The sequence below is a fragment of the Lissotriton vulgaris genome, chromosome 3_1, assembly GCF_964263255.1.
Source record: "Lissotriton vulgaris chromosome 3_1, aLisVul1.2, whole genome shotgun sequence".
Taxonomy (NCBI): Eukaryota; Metazoa; Chordata; class Amphibia; order Caudata; family Salamandridae; genus Lissotriton; species Lissotriton vulgaris.
Window position 1 is genome coordinate 2026954910 of NC_141689.1, and position 14060 is coordinate 2026968969.

Here is a 14060-nt window from a genome sequence, read left to right on the forward strand (position 1 = left end):
TAATTAATAATCAATTGAATGTTAATGAATAATACATTGTTAATTAATTATTACTTAATTAACTTTCCACCATTTATCCTTACAAAGCCACCAGACCACACCTAAAATATAACTAATATATACAGTATTAAAGTATTTAAACAATTTGCAAAGTAATCAATTAAATAATTAATGAAAGACGAATAATGAATTGCTAATTAGTTATTACTTAATTACCTTCCCAACCTCTACCCTTAAAAATCCAGAAGCCAGTACATAAAACCTGACAAAAAAATGAGTATTACACAATTTACATAATTAGTAATCAATGAAATACTAAAAGTCATAATTAATTGTTAATGAATTAGTACTTAATTAACTTCCCGCCCTATACCCCTACGAACCGAGCAACCCACTACAACACCATAATTTACTTTTCCCAAATAATTAAAAATAAATCAATTCAAATTAAAACTATATTTAAAATATTATTAACAATTATACGAACTTTAATGACACATAACATTAATGTCGGAACTAAAATACATTAAGATAATTAAACAATGATATTATTAAAAATGACTATATCGCTTACCTGAACATATCAATATTCTTGACAATGATATTTCTGCATCACAATATTTTTGTATCATGATATTTTTTCCCAATATTTCTTCCCCCGATATAAGAAAGTAGATATTTTGTCCAAACACCTATCTGCACAGGCATCGGGGTAAGTAAAAATGTTTATAAATGCTAGCTGTGCATGTGTGAGTGTGTGTATCCTTGAGAGAGCACATACTGCTGTGCAACACATCTTAAAGTAAAGAAAAAAAGAGACCTGCGCTCCTTAGTCAGCTTGCAACCCCTGCACCCTGCCCTTCACCCCTTACCTTTATTCCTTCATGTGCATGTCTCTACCCCTCCCTCCTGCCCTGTATGGCCCATTGTGCTGACCCTGCCCATGCAGGTGTGCTTACTGTGGTCAGATTGCTGTGCCTTCCTCCATTCTGCCTGCCCTTCATTTACCATCTGTGAATCCATGCCCGTCCTGTTAGCCCGCTGTAGACAGTTTAATGCCCTTGCCTATGCAGGTCTACTGCACATGGTTAGCTTTCTGCCCCAGCTTCTGCTCCTCTTACCTGCCCTTGTTCTCTGTGTATGGGCCCTTCCACCTCCCTTCTGCCCATCATGGTTTGTTGTGCTGCCCAATGCAGTCCATTCCTCTGTGGTCAAAGTGCTGCCCATGCCTCGTCTCTCTGACCTTTATTGTCCGAGTCTGTACCTGCACCCGTCCTCCTGCCCTGTGTTGGCTTTTGTGCTGTTACTTCCTCTCCTGCTTTCTCTTTGTGTTTAGCTTGCTTCTTTTATTCATGTTCTCCCTGCCTTATATTGTCTGACACCATGTCCCTGCCCCTCCCATCTGCCCTGATGATCTTATGTGCTGCCACTGTCCCTCCCGCTCACCCTGCATGATTAGCTTGTTGTCCCTGCTCCCTTCCCCTATATCATGTTGCCTGCCCATTCCCCTGACCCATCACTTTAGCTTTGCATGGTGGTTGTGCTGCCACAGCCCATTCCTTCTGTGCTGTGTGGTTTTGTCCCTGCTCCTGTAATGCAGATGTCTGACCCTTGCATTGCTCTACACTTCCCTCCGTTGTCCCTGTGGATGCCCCTGCTCCCTCCTTCCAGCACTTCATAGCGCCACTTTTCCTTCAGCCTGCCCTGCATGATCTAATATGCTGCCACTGGCCCTCCTGTCTGCCAGCATCGTCAGCTTGCTGCCCCTGTCCCTGCCCAGCTCCATGCTTTCCATCATATGAGTCCCTATCCCCCCTACCCTGCCCTTCCTGTTCTTTTGTACTACCACCTCTCCTCCTGCCTGACCTGCATGATCTGTTGTGCTTCCATTGCCCATCCTGCCTACCCTGCATAGCCAGCTTGCTGCATATGCCCCTTCACTTCACCCTCTGTTATTTCTGTCCATTCTGTCTCCCCTTCCTTTTGCCCTCCTGATCCTTTGTGCATGCCCCAGCCCACTCCCTCTTGCCCACTATAGGCTAGTGTGCTGCCACTATCCTTCCCTTGTGCCATACATGGTCTGTTGTCCTGCCACTGTTCCTTTCACCTGCAATGAGTGGTCATCTTGCTGCCTCTGCTACATACCACCATTCATATTCCTACTATTGTTTTTAAGGATGTACCCAGCTTCTCCCTCCATGATGCATTGTCCTTCCACTGCCGTTCCACCTGCCTTGCATTGTCAGCTTGCTGCTCCTGTCATTGCTGCCCTCTGTTATCCATGTGGGTGCCCCTGTCCCCTCCCTCCGGCCCTCCATGGTGTGTTGTGTAGTCACTTATCCTCCCACCTACACAGTGTGGTCAGCTTGCTGTCCCTTCCCCTCTCCCCTACCGTCTGTTGTCTGAGTTTGTGCCCCTCTCACCTGCCCTGCCCCTGCTCCATTGTGTTGCCTCTGCCACTCCTCGTTCTGCTTGAACTGTGTGGTCAGCTTGTTGTCCATGCCTTATCCCTTATTTCCTGCCCTCCACTTGCATGCCCATGCCCACTCCGCTAGCATGACCCTGCCCCTACTCCCTGCCCTCCATGGCCTGCTATCCTTATACTGTCCCTTCTATCTGCCCTGCGGGGTCAGTTTGCTACTCTTGTCTCCCTAACCCAACCTAACCTTGTCTGTGTGTATGCCACTTCCCTCCTCCTCTTCATTGTCTGTTGTGCTGCTACTGCCCCTCCCGTCTGCCCTGTGTAGTCTATTATCCTGCCACTGCCCCTTTTGCCTGCCTGGTTTAATCAGGTTATTGCTCTACCTCAACTCCCTCACACCTAGCCTCCGGATGTATGTCGTTACTACGCATGCTTTTACAATGCATGCCTTTACCATTCAACTTTTACAACGCAAGTTGTTACAACGACTTGCGTTGACGGGCACTGAATAGTGAATAGTTTAATTTACTATTCCAACTCCAGTCCCCGTAGATAGTAGGGAAGGTTTTGGATAGTAAATTAAACCATTCCCTATCCTACATCGCCACCCAGCGCAAGTCGTTATAACGACTTGCGTTGTAAAAGTTGCGTGGTAAAGGTAGTGCCTGGTAAAAGTTGCGTTGTAAATGCTGTTCCCCCTAGCCTCCTTTGTCTAAGTCCGTGCCACTGACCTCTCCCTCCCAATCGTGTTATAATGAACAAGTACACCATTATCATTTTGTGTTTATGACACAAGTGTGTCATCATCTTGGTGGAATCAAAATTGTACATCTCAAAACGTTTCCTTTAGAAGTGAAACAAATAAAGGTTTTTTTTATATCATATAAAGTATGGTTAGGGCTCTAGAAGCTAAAATAAGGACACACTTTCTGAGTTCTCGAAGAGCAGCAAATAACTTTTAAACCAGGTGCTATTTTTACATTTTTCATCCAATTGATCACTTGGTTATTTGCTGAACTTTTTAAATAAGCATTTTGCACACTTCTATCATTGAGCTATATTTGGGCTAAATATGAGTGATATTTTTGCCACATGTGGCCTCTTTTTTTCTCAGACAGGCATCTTGGGAGACTGTTTTGTTATCATGTTATCAAGCGCTCTCATTTCTTCATTTAGTTTAATATCCTCTATAGGAAATGCTTTCAGTTTTACAGTTTAGATTCCGTCAAGATGTCGTTCAGGTGTGCCACACTGTTGTTATAAATGCAGAGTACTCATACTCTGGTTGCGTAATAGTTGGTACAGCTACAGATAATCGCCAGAAAGTTAATTGGCAAGCTTCAGGTGGTGTTAAAAGTACTTGTTTAAGATGGCATATCAGATTGTTTTACTGAAACGGATGAGGGGCATAGTTAAGAGCTCATATCAAATGTGCCCTAATTTTGGTCTCTTCAGCACTAACCATCATTTCTATGACAAAACGAACCCCCTCCTTTTGTTAATTTCTGAATGAAATGTTTTGAGTAAGCAGCTTTAATTCAATCAAGATGGCTTTAGGTTTTCCACACTTTCCTTCTAAATGTGAATGTTAGTGCACTAGTTGTTCATTAGAACACCGTGGAAGACTTCAATAGAACACTTGGACTCAAATGGCAGGCTGCTGTTGTTGGAAGTGCATGTTTTTCTTAGTATGACATACTTTATTCTCACATGGGTGAGGAAGATATTGTGAATTTAAAGAAAATATGCTTAGATTTTAGCTTCTGGAGCACCCTCCAAAACCTTTAAGAGATAATCATGAAAGAAAACAGTTTTCTCTCAGACATGGTTGATCAAATCCCCGCAGAGGATCAGTATTTTATTGAGGGTAAAATAACCTTAGAATACACACAATGACTATTTTATCACCAACAAATAATTTATATGGTGACTAAAATCTGTTATCTCCCTTTGTGTGTGCTTCTTTTTTCACCCTCAAAATAAGGCTTATACTTCAAATCATTTGAATGGGTACCATGTCCCAGAGTGCTTTAATTCATGCCACAATGTGTTTTAAATCAAGCAAATTCAGCCAATAAAGTGGGGGTCCATTTAGGACCCCAAAACATTCCCTTTGGGAGTCTATGGGCCAGATGTATCAAGGCTTTTGCGACTCGCAAAGGCTGAAAATCGCAGATTTTCGGCCTTTGCGACTCGCAAACGGCCGTTTTGCGATATTTCACATGTATGAAATAATCGCAATTTATTTAATCGCAATTATTTGCGATTCCTTCTTTTGCATAGCATTTAAGGAATCGCAAATTTTGCGATTCCTTAAATGATATGTATGACACATTTTTGGTGTGCGAATTTGTGCAAAAAAATCGCATTTTACCATCAACTTGTAGTTGGTGGTAAATTGCGATTTTTAACATAAATGCCCTAATTGTCATTTGTAAGGGTGGCATGTGACACTCATACATGCCCATAGGGCATGTATGTGTGCCACATGCACACACATGTAGATTTGAGGGGTGCAGCAGGGTGTCTTTGAGACACCCCTGCACCCTTGAAATAATTCTCAAATTGCGATTAGCAAATTGCGAATTCGCAATTTGAGAATTACTGCACAATCATTCCTATGGGCCTCCTGGCCCATAGAAATGAATGGGAAAATTATTCCTTAATTGCGATTAGCAATTTGCTAATCGCAATTAAGGAATTTTAAGGAATCGCTAAAAAATAGCGAAATTCTACATACATACCATTTTGCACTTCTCAAATAGCGATTCCTTAACAATCGCTATTAGAGAAGTGCAAAATGGTTTCTTGATACATCTGCCCCAAGGTGTTCTCACAATCCCCATACATAATTTTTAGGACTTTCTGGAGCAGCATGTCCTTACCACTCTTTCAGAACATCTGGAAAGCAACACGCTGTTAGAGCCGAATCAAGCAGGCTTCCGTGCGAATCACAGCACGGAGCTGGTTATGCTGTCAATCGTAGATGAGCTTAGGAACAGAGCAGACTAGAAAATCCCGGGGGCCCTGGTGCTGCTGGACCTCTCCGCGGCATTTGATACAGTGTGTCATGAACAACTACTGTCGCGGATGAGGGATTTCGGCATTCAGGGCACAGCACTGGCATGGTTCACATCCTTCCTTCAAGGGAGGATGCAGAGAGTGCAATTAGGTGACATGCTTTCTACCGCAACCTCGATCACTTGCGGAGTCCCACAAGGGTCTGCTCTGTCACCCCTATTGTTCAACATATATCTACAGCCTTTGATTCGAATGCTCAATCAAATGGACTGCCAGGTATATAACTACGCAGATGACACTCAGATCATCATCCAGTTGGAGGATAGCCAGAATGCTTTTGCCAGACTGCAAAACATTCTGAGAAGTACAGCTAACTGGATGTCCGGCAACTCCCTAAAAATCAACCCGGACAAAACCGAGGTGTTGCCGATTACCATCGCTGGCAACCCTTGGTGTGATCGTTTCTGGCCCGGGGAGTTGGGCATGCCTCCGGAACTGGCGGAGGTGGTTAAGAGCCTGGGCATCCAGGTGGACAGTAAGCTGTCCATGAAAAAGCAAGTCACAGCTGTGGTGGGCAGCTGTGTTGGCCTCCTTCGTCAACTCAGGAAAGTTTCCCCGCTGCTCTCTTTCTCCACTCTAAGGAGTGCGGTCTCTGCAATGATTTTAGCCAGGCTGGACTATGGCAATTCACTGTATATAGGACTTCCACAGGGTCTTCTAAACAGAATGCAGACGGTCATGAATGATGCTGCTAGGCTCATTTTTAAGAAACCGAGGAGTACCCAGGCATCCCCCCTCCTGCGGGAACTCCATTGGTTGCCAGTTAGGCAGAGGCTAATGTTCAAAGGGCTCTGCATTGTCCACAAAGCTCTTCATGGCAGGGCACCCACCTATTTGAAATCTCTCCTGACCCTCTATAAACCAGGGAGGGTGCTTAGATCTGCTGATTCCATCTATCTGGTTCAGCCACGCTGTAGACTGACCACTGTGGGTGGGCGTGCTTTTTCACATACTTTGCCAGCTATGTGGAATAAATTACCGCTGGAACTTCGCAATGAAAAGAAACTAATGCCCTTCCGCAAGAAACTAAAAACTGTGCTTTTCCAGCAAGCGTGGGGTGGCCGCCAATTGTAATCTGATGCATCCTCTCTATTGTCTAGCTGATCCTAACAAAGCGCTTAGAGATCCCTGGGTTATGGTGCGCTATATAAATCACAATAAATAAATAAATAAATAAATAAATAAATAAATAAATAAATAAGAGCCATGTCTCTGAGTCCTGTTATGGCTGCTACAACTTATTGTTCAGAATGTGAACAAACAATCAGGGTTGAGTAGTCCCCTTGAAAGTGGCAATTAGAGCATATCTGACATCGACTGTCAAGATGTCACTAACTTTTAAACCTTAATTTCCGCAAAAACGCTGAACGGATTTTCACTAAATCACAAAAAACACGCGTTCTGAGTAATGATCTAGGTGTCGGAAGAATTTGGTGAAATTCTGTTTAGCTGTTTTTCTAAAACACAGTTTAACATTTACTAGGTGAAACTGACTTTGGGACTCCCCCCTTTTTCTCAGCACCCAGATCTCTCTAAAAACTTTCAAGGAAAGAGCTGAGGTGGATGAACTATTTTTGAGAAGGTTCATGACAATTCATCAAACAACACCTAAGTTGTTTGATGAATACTCCTCCTATGGAAGGTCTGCCCTAACTCTCTAACTGGGGAGGAGGACTGCACACCCCCTCCCGTTAAAACAAACATGCAACCCCAGGAGATGGGGGTCCCTGGGTTATTGTATTGGCTTGGGTCGCATGCCCCTGCCCTAAAATAATAACATGGCATCCCTCCCAGTCTCTGGCCCACTCGGGGAGGATTAAAAAGCCACATTTGTTTGGATAGGGCTGCATCCTGTGAAAAAACAAAACAATTCTTGCCCCTCGGACTCCCTCACGAAGCCTAGGGGGTCATAGTATCCCTCTCATGACCTTTATATGTTTTAAAAAAATCTTATTTAAGACAGGAGAGTGAGTCCCCAAGTCCTAAAATGGCTGCTGCAACGTCCTTGTTGATGTGACAGCATATTATCTTTGGATCTGTAGGGTCTGCAGGTCCTCAGTGGCATGACATATACATACAGTTTGAACTTTCATTGCTCAAAAACTACTGAAGGCATTTACACTAAATCACAAAAAGCACGTTTTTGGGATCAAGATCTAGCTTTCTGACAAATCTGGTGTAAATTCATTCACCATTTTTTATGATAGTGCTGTTTAATTTTCATATGGAAAATCACAAGGTGAAAAGGAAACGTGGTTTGGGACCCCTCTCTCTTGGTGCCCTCTTGATTAATCACCCCTAAACTTTCCCGGAAGAAGCTGAAGTATGCCTAAGTTGTTATCAAACCAAGACCTCAATTTTCTTTTGAAAAATGTCCTAATTATAACTTCCCAAAAGCAAACAGACTGCCACTGGGTAATGCACACACACACAAATTATGCATTGCACCAGTGGCGTCACTAGGGTTGTTGTCACCCGGTGCGGGTAACTCATGGTGTCACCCCCTCACAACTTACCGGATGGAGCAACTCACCCTCTGCCTGCACCATGTCCCCTCTGCCTGCACCATCTCTCCCTCTGTCCGCACCATCTCCCCTCCGCCTGCACCATTTCACCCCTCCCTGCACCATCTCACCCTCTCCCCTCTGCCTGCACCATCTCCCCTCTGGTTGCACCATCTCTCCCTGTGTCCACAACATCTCCCATCCGCCTGCACCATCTCTCCCTCTGCCTGCACCATCTCCCCTCTGCCTGCACCATCTCTCCCTCTGCCTGCACCATCTCCCCTCTGCCTGCACCATCTCTCCCTCTGCCTGCACCATCCCTCCCTCTGCCTGCACCATCTCTCCCTTTGTCTGCACTATCTCGCCTCTGCCTGCACCATCTCTCCCTCTGCCTGCACCATCTCTCCCTCTGCCTTCACCATCTCCCATCTACCTGCACCATCTCTCCCTCTGCCTGCACCTTCTCCCTCTCTGCCTGCACCATCTCCCTCTCTGCCTGCACCATCTCCCCCTCTGCCTGCACCATCTCCCCTCCGCCTGCACCATCTCTCCCTCTGTCTGCACCATCTCCCCTCCGCTGCACCATCTCACCCTCTGCCTGCACCATCTCTCTATCTGCCTGCACCATCTCTCTATCTGCCAGCGCCATCTCTCTATCTGCCTGCATCATTTCTCCATCTGCCTGCACCATCTCTCCCTCTGCCTGCACCATCTCTCCCTCTGCCTGCACCATCTCTCCCTCTGCCTGCACCATCTCCCCTCCGCCTGCACCATCTCTCCCTCTGCCTTCACCATCTCCCATCTACCTGCACCATCCCTCCCCCTCCGCCAGCACCCCCACCCCCGCCTGCTGCTCTTTTAAACCTTTCCTCGTCGCCTTCTCCAACCCCCCATGGTTTCTCCCTCATAGTTCTCGGCTTTTCTCAAAGTGACTGTCGCGCCACTGAGGATAAGTTTAAATAGACACAGAGCAGAGGGGAGGCTGAGCAGAGCTGTGTTACATACACAGCGTAACCAGATGGTGTCACCCCATGTGAGGGTGCCACCCGGTGCGGTCCGCCACCCCCCCGCTCCCCCCTAGTGATGCCACTGCTCCCTAAGACCCGTCTCGCCCATCTGAAATGAATCCTACATTTGGCATCATGTTTCGTCTCAAGGCCAAAAGGAGTGACCACATCTCACCTGTGCTGGCCATTCTCCGCTAGCTGCCCTTTGAAGCCTGGACCATGTACAAGACAGTCTGTATCACCCATAAGGCCCTGCGCACATCCACTCCCGTTACCTGGCAGACAAATTAAAGGTATCTGGAGCAGGTAGACCACAGCTGCTAGAACCTGCAACCTTCGAAAAGGAATGACTCATGGCACAATCCTTCTCAGGAAACGCTACCAGAACACGCAGCTCCTCCCTCCCAGCCTACCTCCACTCCTTTACCGGCGAGTTCAAAACGGAGCTGTAGGCCTTTCTCCGTGAAAGACACTTAGGGGCATATTAACAAGGGCTTTATCTCTGCTTTTTTGGCTTTAAAAGCCAAAAAAGCAGAGATAAAAGTAGAGCCCTATCAGCAACAGGGTGCTAACACGCAAATGTGCATGTTAGCTCCCTTTTACTCTATGCCTCCCCTTGCATCTCTAATGAGATGCAAAGGGGCCGTTCCAGAGTAAAATAATAGGAGAAATGCCGCTTATTATCAAGGATATCGCTAACTATGTTAACGCTGATTTTTAACATCTGGTATTTTTCTGACTTAGCCATGATATCCTATGTAAGGTGGATATCATGGCTAAGTATGTCTATCTCTATCAGCAAGCTATTGTCAAACCGTGTGGGATTATTGCTGTATTTCCAGCGAATTCCCACAATTTGCAGCTTGCGCTCTGCATTTTATCGCTTTGGAGATAAGTGTTGCCGATAGCACGCTATCTCTGCGCTAAAATGCAGAGTTGGCCGGCGATAATTATCTTAGCGCTAAGTGCGCTGAGCGATAATTATCGCCTGGCCTTGTTAATATGCCCCATAGTTAGTGACAACTTAGCTAAACTCTCCAGTGGGAACTCGTAATCTCGCCGCTATGGTTTAGCCTCTGACCATTGCCCTGGTATTCACTGCTCCACCACCATTGTTTAAGTCATTTCACTGCCGCAACTCACACTGCCTACATCCTCAAACAGTTGTAATTCTAGGCCTAACATGATCTGCTGGTTTGCAAATTTGAAACATTACCACCTTATTTAATGATTGCATGTTGTGTAAATTGGGGCCCTTATGTTACGACTTATGTTTTACTGTAAAGACCTTATCTAACCAAAGGGTGGGCCTTATGGAATGACCTATGTTTATTATAAAGCGCTCTAGCACCTTAAGGAAATTTTTGCGCTGTATAAAAATGCATAAATAAAATAAATAGGAATATTCTAGTTCTTTTAAACATGTCCATCTGTGCAAGCAAAGCACCCCCTGCTTCCAAGCCTTCCTTGTACTCAGCGCCCAGACAACCTGTTGTGTCCTTGCAGCGCCTTTCTCCAAGTTTTCATCATCCCCAGCGCCCAAACACCCGTCGTGGCACCCAAGCGCTGATTCTCTGGCCATGCCTCGTGTGATATATGGGCGCTTCGGCAGCGGCGTCACTAGGGGGGTGCGGGGGGTGCGGACCGCACCGGGTGTCACCCCATCTGGTTAGTTACGCTGGCTGGCTCCGTGGCTCGCTCTGCAGTGCAGCCTGAGCCTGCCTACCTATTCTAAAACCCGGTGCCCTGGGCAGAGCTGACATTGGTCATATACGGTCCGGGGCCGGGGCCCTCTGCCTAGACTGTTTATTTATTTATTTATTTTATAGCATTTGTAAGGCGCGCAGCTACCCACAAAGGGTTTCCCGGCGCCAGAACTGCAAGACACTCAAATATCACTGGGGAGAGAACAGACAAAGAATTTATTTATTAAACAGCCACGTTTTTATGCTCTTTCTAAAATTCACGTAGCTTTCCTCCTTGCGTATGTGGATGGGCAGTGTATTCCACAGCATTGGCCCCAGGTAGGAGAAGGATCTCCCGCCTATTCTGGCTCGTTTGAACCTTGGTACTACAAATTTTGCTGCTGTACCTGAACGCAGGTTGCGGTTTGGGAGGTAGGGCTTAGCAAGGGCCTGAAGATATTTGGGGGCCGTGCCAGCTTTGATTTTAAATAGGTAGCTCAAGGCTTTGAAACGAATACGGTTCTCGACCTTAAGCCAATGCAGATCCCTGAGATGTTGGGTGATCCTAGCAGATCTGGGGATTTTACAAAGTAGTCTAGCCGCAGCGTTCTGCACTAGTTGCAGACGCTTAATCACTGCCTTATTTGAGCCCAGGTATAAGATGTTGCCGTAATCAAGCCGAGATGTCACTAAGGCGTTGACCACGGTCTTCTGGGTAGTAGGTGGCAGCATCCAGATGATTTTGCGTAACCATTTGAGAATGGCGAAGCATATACCTGCTACTTTGTTAGCTTGCTGGGACATGGATAAACAGTCATCAATGATGACCCCAAGGTTTCTAACCTGAGAGGCTGGAGGTGGAAGTTTACCCAATGATGGAGGCCAGTGGGAATCATTCCAGAGATCTTTACTATTTCCTAACAGGAGAACCTCTGTTTTATCTCCATTTAGTTTGAGTTGGTTATCTGACATCCAACAAAAAATTTCTTGGAGGCCTACTTTTAATGCAGATGGGGTAGAGACGTCAGATTTAGAAAGTGAGAATAAGATTTGTGAATCATCTGCATAGGTCATTAAACTTAGGCCAAAATTCCCTGCAAGGTTGGCCAGTGGACGTAGGTATAAATTAAAAAACAGAGGGCTCAAAATTGATCCTTGTGGCACACCGTGAGGAGAGTGGAATACCTCAGAGCATGCCGCCGAAGAGGAGATCTGGGAAGTGCGGAGGGATAGGTAGGATCTAATCCATTCCAGAGCTCTGCCTTCGACACCATTCTCCCCCAGCCTGTCTAGCAGTATGGAATGAGAAATGGTGTCGAAAGCCGCACTGAGGTCTAACAGGAACAGTGCTACTGTTTGGCCGTCATCCATAAGCTCCCTGATCTTTTCTGTGACCCCGAGCAGGGCCGTCTCAGTAGAAAAACCACTCCTGAACCCAGATTGAGACGAATGTAGGAGATTATTGTTTTCTACATAGGTTGAGAGTGCCTTGTGGATATGCATTTCTCAAGAGAGAGCGAGTAAGGAGGTGCGGAGGAGAGCAGCGGCGGCTGTAGCAGAGACCTCCGAGGACCGAGCGGGGGTGAGAGAAAGCTGAGAAAAGCGCATAGGAGCCCCGCACACTTGGAGCGCCTTGAAGCAGCGGAGCGCCGTTCAGCCATGCAGCCGTAACTGCAAACCACGGTGCTGAGTCGCGCTGGTGTTGCGTTAGCGTGCGGTGTGTGGGCGTGCTCCAGTGCACCAGCGGAGCCCTCCTCTCCCCAGTGACAAGGTGCACACCGAGTGTGGTGACCAGCGAGGAGCACAGGTGCTGCGGCAGCGGCAGCCGTGGCAGCGAAACCACCGAGGTGCGGATCACAGAAGCCGGGACCGGCTGGCAGTGAACGGAGGCCCTGAGAGGAAAGGTGCACAGGTGTTGCTGAAGCCGGGACCAGTTGGGATCAGCCCACCAAAGGAAAGGCAAAGCGGTTTGCTGTAGAGCTAGCGCCACCCAACGGCCAGCCACCAGCCCCGAGCAGTGGAGCTGAGGAGGTGAGGAGATGAGGAGAGCGTGGGAGCCAGGCAGGGGGGAGAGCGTGCAGAGTCGAGCAGGGGGAAGTCAGGGGAAACCCCCGCTCCTCTGCCCCTTTGTTCCCCTGCTGTCGTCATCGCCAGTAATAGCCCAGCCAGTAACAGCCCAGCCAGTAACAGCCCAGCCAGCCACCCGGCAACCCTTCGTTCTCTCTCCTGGGGAAAAAAACTGCCAAAGCAGATGAGAGTTGCCAGACATCAACCGTCAACTCCATAACCCATAACCCCACAGGTACGGGGAGAAGACAGCTGGGCTACAGGAGAGTTGCTCAATAGGAAGAATCCAGGAGGACACAGTAGAAAGCAGAAGGCAGAAGGTAAGAGGCGCAAGGTGCGAGGCCCTTTGGGAAAGCTGCCCCTAAGGGAGGCTTGTGGAGAATTATATCAGAATACCATTAGATCAAAAACTAAAATTTATGTAACCAGCCGAAGGTATTTTTTACCATCGGGGGAGCGAGCAGACTTTCACACAAAGGCTAAAAGGCAAAAAGGCAGACAAAGGCAGACAGAGGTCCTTCAACAACACACAGCAAAGATATAACTTGCAATCCAGCCCTATTAAGCCATCACAACTCCGCCAGTCGCGACTCAAAAATTCAAAAGACCTACAAGAACAACGCTAAAGTACCAAACATCAAAGCACCAAAGCGCGTCATGAGGTCAGGAAAAGTCAGAAAAGCAACTATCAATGCCCCGGCCAAACGGCGCAGGGCAGAAAAGCGTAAACATAGAAACAACTCAGATAATTCGCAGATTGAACAAGAAGATCCTTTATTATTAGATACATCGCTAGAAAGGCCAGAAAGGATCGACATAGACACAGACACAGACACCAGTAAAATAGATAGAAAAAGCAATCAACCAAAAATCTATTCTATTTTCACATTTTTGAAAGAACCAGGCTCATTCCTAAGTACCTCTAATAGCAACCTCAAGGGGCTCCCTTCGCCAATGGAGCCTGAAGGGGGTTGTCAAAACTCACACATAGAAATGGCAAAAAACAAAAAGTGTGGAAACAAGTCGAACCAGTACACTCCCGAGAAACAGAGTACACAAATGGAAAGCCTTGATAATGGCAAGAGCGGGAGTGACAAGGAATCAAATATACACCAAAGCAGTAAGAAGGGTTATCCCTTAGAGCCAAAAATTGCAATACAGACAAACGCGCAGTTACCAATCATAGAAATAGGGGCAGAAAATAGCAGTAAGGAACCTAATACCAAAATTAAAACAGCCCCACCGGGAACTGGCGAGTCAAGCGCCCCAAACCAGGCAGACACGGAGCCTCCAA